The sequence below is a fragment of the Mastomys coucha genome, unplaced genomic scaffold, assembly GCF_008632895.1.
Source record: "Mastomys coucha isolate ucsf_1 unplaced genomic scaffold, UCSF_Mcou_1 pScaffold5, whole genome shotgun sequence".
Classification (NCBI taxonomy): Eukaryota; Metazoa; Chordata; class Mammalia; order Rodentia; family Muridae; genus Mastomys; species Mastomys coucha.
In genome coordinates, this window is record NW_022196911.1 from 101,440,962 (window position 1) to 101,446,961 (window position 6,000).

The 6,000-nt window shown below is 39.6% G+C and overlaps 1 protein-coding gene across 8 annotated transcripts in view; it reads left to right on the plus strand.

Annotated features, from left to right (window-relative positions):
- Tlk2 (tousled like kinase 2) overlaps positions 1 to 6,000 on the plus strand; it is a 96,359-nt gene that overhangs the window by 74,029 nt on the left and 16,330 nt on the right. The window lies entirely within an intron of this gene.

Consider the following 6,000-nt stretch of genomic DNA (forward strand, 5'->3'; position numbering starts at 1 on the left):
TGGGATTGGGGCGGGTGGGGGGGGCTAAAGGGTGTTTTCCTTGGAATGAGTAGTTATTACATATGCAGCTGTGGATCTCCTGAGCTTCTAAACACTGGAGTTCATGGCTCATTTGTTTTGGAGTCTCCAGACTTAATTTGCTATTATGTTCCCCACTGAGCAGTTTTGTCTCCTTGTGATAGATACAATTATTGAGCCAGGCAGGTCCCGTCCCTAAAAGGAGAAGAGACGCAAGTCCCTTTTGATAGTAACAAATGCTTTTGGTTACAGAAATAGTCTTGGCCTTGGTGTTTTGCTTTTTGTTTTTGTTTTTGTTTTTTTTCTCATAAGACTTTGGAGGAGAAAAATATAGTAGGGATTGAAGAAGCCTTTTAGTTAATTTCTAAATCTTAAGAGGAAGGTCAGGTATTTCCTCAACACTTTTGCTTTAAACCTGTGTACACCAGGGAAGTGGAAAGTCTCTATGTTCTACACTAGCAGAGCTTAGCACTTCATGAGTGAAGCAGGCTTTAGGCAGAGGTAGGACAAGGGATGAGAAGTGCCTTGTACATAACTCCCTGTGTGTACACACTCACATGACAAGCAGCTGCAGTCCAGATGTTTCTGAGAAGCCAGATACATTATTAAAAATGCATTCCAGTCACCTGATGTCAGGAATATACGGCATGCAGCAGTGAATGCCAGAAACATTTCAGAGAAGGAAACCACATGTTCTGACCAATTATAAATGAAAATTGTTCTGTGGTATTGAGACTTGTAAAACTGGTTAATGGTGTTGATCTAGGACATGCATCTCTCTACAAATACCCTTTAGATATCTTTGGAACCTGCTCTGTAGCTGCCCTGTCACTGGCTACTGTAAAACAGTTGTTTCTAGGGACTAAATCAACCTTGAAAACAATTTCTCTGCTGGGACTTGTACATATTTTGCAAAGTCATAGACTCAGCTCTAACTTTTTGGTTGACCTTAAGAGAACTGTGACACTGCGTACCAGAGTGACTGCAGAAGGTAGAGCTAGGCCCGGGTGCCTCCTTGATACACCAGGCAAGCAAGTGGAGCCTCGGTGATTCTAGATTGAGGTGTTCTGGGTTAGTTTTAGTTTTACTTCTTTGAGACAGGGTCTCATGGTGTAGACTAAGCTGGCCTTAAACTTACAGGAATTCTCCTGCTTCTGTCTCCTTTTAGTGGTAGGATTTTAGATATGTGCTACCATGCCCAGCCAAGTGGTTGTCTTTCTCATTTCTACTGGAATTAGATCAAGTGAAGTGGCTGGAGAAATGGCTCAGTGGTTCAGAGCACTGTCTCGTTCAGATCCTGAGTTCAGTTCCCAGCACCATATCAATTGGCTTACAACCATTTGCTACTCCATTTCCAGAGCACCTGACACTTTGTTCTAGCCTCCATGGATAGGTGTGTATGTATGTGCATATATACACATAGACTTTTGTTCAAACATAAATGAAAATAAATCAGCGAGAAAGGGAAAAACTGATAGACATTGCCTCCTTTGTCTAAACTTTGGTCCTCTAACTAGAACTGTGTGGCGTTCCTTCTCACTGTTGCCTCTTGGGAGCTTGTGGGGGGGTCGTGCACCTGAGATTGCCAGTGGCCATTCTCAGTTGACATGTTGGGAAAGGGCTGTTCTTATGACCTCCAGCCTTGCCTGGGAGATCGCTAGTATTTGATTTTAACTAAGTGATAGGAAATCCTGCTATGACCTTTATGGTAAGTTGGAGTTGGGGCTGAAGAGATGGCTCATTAGTTAAGACACTTGTTGCTTTTGCAGAGGAACCGAGTGTATTTCCTAGCACCTACATGGTACTTATAAATCGTTTGTCACTCCAGTTCACTAGTAAATCTGGTTTTTAAAATGGGTGAGTTAAGTGTCATTAACTCCTCTGAACTTGGGTCAAGTACATAATAGATTTTGAAGTTTGCTTTGATAATTTAGCATTAGTTTAACATTGAAAAGGAAGTGTGCTTCAGTGCTTAGTAAACATTGCCCTGTCTAGTAAGGTCTTATTAAATTGTTTTTCTATTTGGGAGATAAACTTGCCACTTTTGTTTGGAGCAAAGTAATTTATTTGGTTAAAAAGAGCCTTAAACAAAACATTCTTGTTTTGCTAAATTTTGAGTTATATTTCTGTCTTTTGGGGATGGGAGAGGGGTATTGAAAATAGGGTCTTATGTATCCTAGGCTGGCATTTTTGCTAGATAATAATGACTTTTAATTTCTCCTGCCTTCATCTCCCAAGTAGGATTATAAGTGCATAACATACATCATATCAAATTCTTTCCTGTATGTAAGCAAAATGTAAACTTGATATATTACTCTTGCAGTATAAAAATAACAGGTTACTATTTTTCTTTTGATTTGTGTAAGTGTGTGAGGAGGAGCTGGTAGTAGTGTATGGTATGTGTGTCCATGTGCATAGTCATGTGGGAACTAGTGGTCTTCTCAGTCACTGTCCACCTTAGCGTTTTGTTTTTTTAATTAAAAATTTTTTTAAAAATTATGATTGTGTGGGTTTACATGCACACATTTAACATGCATGTAAAATACCAGAAAACAGCCCCAGGGAGTCATTTCTCTCAAACCATGTATGTTCCAGATACAGAACTCGAATTATCACATAGCTAGTTCTTTTTGTGTTGAAGCATTTCACCTTATTTTTTTAAGACAGAGTATCTCAATGTAATTGGGAGTTCGCCATTTTGGAGAAGTGTCTTGGCCAGCAAACCCCCGGATCTACTTGTCTCTCTACCCCAACACAGAGACTCTAGAGTTACTGTGTCGGGGTTGTTACATGGTCCATGGGTCCCAGCCTGGGTCCTTGAACCTGCACAACAAACACTTTACCCACTTGATCATCTATTCCTCCCTGCTACATTTCTTTAATTTTCCAAAACATAACAAAATGTCTACAATAGGAAAAATTACATATTAAGCAGTCTTAGTTATTAAAAATAATTTGTATCTATTTCTGTATTTAAATTATTTTGGGCTGGAGAGATATCTCAGCAGTTAAGAGTACTGTCCGCTCTTTTCAAGAGGTCCTAAGTTCAATTTCTAGCAACCACATTCTCATAACTATCTGTACTGAGATCTGATGCCCGCTTCTGGCATGCAGGTGTACATGCAGATAGAGTACTTATATGCAGAAAATTAAAAAATAATTTATATCTGAATTCATATGTTCTTATATAGTAGCCTTTAAATTTTCTAATATAAAAGCAAGCATTCCAGAAGTCTGTTTACATCATTCTATAAGAAGAAAAAAAGGATACTTTTTAGGGTATAAATTTCTCTTACTTTCTTATTTATATAGTCCTTTAATCTATTGGATGCTAGCTGGACTGCTGATTGTGAGGGGTACAGATCGGTCGTGCTTTGTTGGAGAAGGACAGAGCACTAGCTTGAGAGCCTGGCAGGGCTGTGCTGAGCTTGCTGTTTCAGGTATTCCTGTAGTTGATGAGGATTGGGTGTCAATTGTTTGACACTGGGTCTCATTCTGTAGCCCAGCTGACTTTGAACTCATGCCATTCCTCCTGCCTTTGTGTCCTAAATGCTGCTGTTACTGGGTATAATACCATACCTGGCTTAGATAATGAAAACTTTGAATGACACTTTATTTCATTTTTAACTTTCTCTGCCATTTATTGTTTTCTGTACATTTTATGACAAAAATGCTCTGTACTTTGAAATACACTGATGTTAGTCAGAGGGACATGTTACTATAGTCTAGAAGTTTGCTTAACCAGAAGTGACTTGAACAGTGATCTCTTTAGGCCATAGAGTTGCAAGTTGTTACTGTTTTGTTTTTTCGTGTTTCTTTTATCATAATTTTATTTTGTAAAAGGTAAAATATTACGCTGAGTCCTAAGTGGAGCTATTTGGTGAAATGGGGTTTTGAGCCAAGGCTGTGTGTGCTTAATACCCACAGGAATGCATCTCTAGATTTCCCACTCAGTGATGAGGACGCCAGAGTCTAGGGAACCAGGTCCTCCGTTTCTCACTTACTGTGTGTCTGCTACTCTCCCGCCTTAGTATAGGACTGTCAGTTTCTGTATAGGAAGACAATGATGAAACAGCATGAGAGAGGCAGCAGTGTGTAGCATCTTGGCATTAACTCTAAAGTGTCCATTAGGGAAAGCCTTCACTGGTCACTTGAAGGCTTCTGCTCCTTATTTCCCCAGTTTGGTTTTTTTGTTTGGTTTGGTTTTGTTGTTGTTGTTGTTTGTTTTTTGAGACAGGTTTTCTCTGTGTAGCCCTGGCTGTCCTGGAACTCACTCTGTACACCAGGCTGGCCTCAAACTCAGAAATCCACCCATCTCTACCTCCCAAGTGCTGGGATTAAAGATGTGTGCCACCACTGCCCGGCAAATTAATTTTTTTTTTAAGTTATGTGCTTTATGTATACTTTTTGATATTTTCGAACATACCAGCTTTAGAAACAATCACTTTTTTCATTTATTTTATGGAAAATTTCTCTTTTCTGACTTCTGTCTTAAACAAAATATCTTAAATGGTACTAAGTTGCTTAAAGTGGTTTCTAGTTACTGTCTATAAATAAGAACTACTTGTAAAACCTTTTGATAAATATATGATGTAAAAGTGTGTGTGTGTGTCACTCTGTATGCATGTGTGCCTCATTGTGTGTGCAAGTATATGAACCTACATGTAAAGACTAGAGGATAGCGTGATATGTTCCCCAGGAGCCATCACGGTAGTTTTGAGACAGGGTCTCATTTGACTTCATCAAATAGGCTAGTCGGATGGACCAGTGAGCCCCAGGGACCCACCTTTCTCTGCTTCCCCAACACTGGGATCATAACCATTGGCCACTGCACCCAGCTGTTTTAAGCTCACATCTGTGTTACTTGGAAGACAAGTAGTTTGTTGACTAAGCCATCTCCTCAGACCTCTGCTCGCTCTTTTGAAATTCTTTGTGTGGCTGATACATATCTCATATATATAATGCACTTTGCTTATAGTTTTATTATTTTGAACTGGAAAGGTATGTTTTAACCCTTTCTACATTTATTTTTTACCTGTTAGGATATGTGTGTGCAGCAGCACTCTGTAGATGAAATGATAAATTGTGGGAGTCAGTCCTGCCACGTGGGTGTCAGGAATTGAATTCAGGTCAGCAGGTTTGACAGCAAGACTCTTACCTGCAGAGTATTTAGTGGCCTTAAAAATCATTTTGTTTTGTTTTGTTTCATTTTGTTCAGTTTTGTATGAAGCCATTTGTGGTGATTCACACTTATAATTACAGTGCTTAGGAGATAGAAGCTAATGTCAGTAACCATCCTTCATTACTCTTCCACCTTATTTTATGAGATATGGTCTCAGTCAGACCCAGAGCTTGTGATTGGGGATTCTCTGTGCTCATCTTCCAAGGCTGATATGCAAATGGGCTACCATGCCCATCAGCATTTACAAAGGTGCTGGGTGCATGTTCTGATCCCCATGCTTGCATAGCAAGCAAGCACTTCACCAATACACCACCTCGCCAGTCCCTGGAAGCATCACTTTAGAAGAGAAGACTGTAATTTTTAGTATTGGGGATTAGCATAAAAGAGGTGTGGTTGTCACAGAAGAGTCAACATCCATTTAAGAAATATTTGGGGGCTGGAGAGATGGCTCAGTGGTTAAGCTCACTGACTGCTCTTCAAAGGTCCTGAATTCAATTCCCAGCAACCACATGGTGGCTCACAAGCATGTGTAATGGGATCTGCTGCCCTCTTCTGGAATGTCTGAAGAGTGACAATGTACTCACATACATAAAATAAATAAATCTAAAAGAAAAGATTTTTTAAAAAAGAAAGATTTGTGCACCTACCATTTTCTCAGTGGCTAGATAAAAAAGATTAGTGAGAATAGATTGCAGAAAGAGTGATTAGATGAGGTGACCAGATACATCGTAATAGAACGAGCAAGTGAGCATGGGGAGTGCTGGAGAAGTTACGGTGAGTTCTGGTTTTTTTGTCTTTTT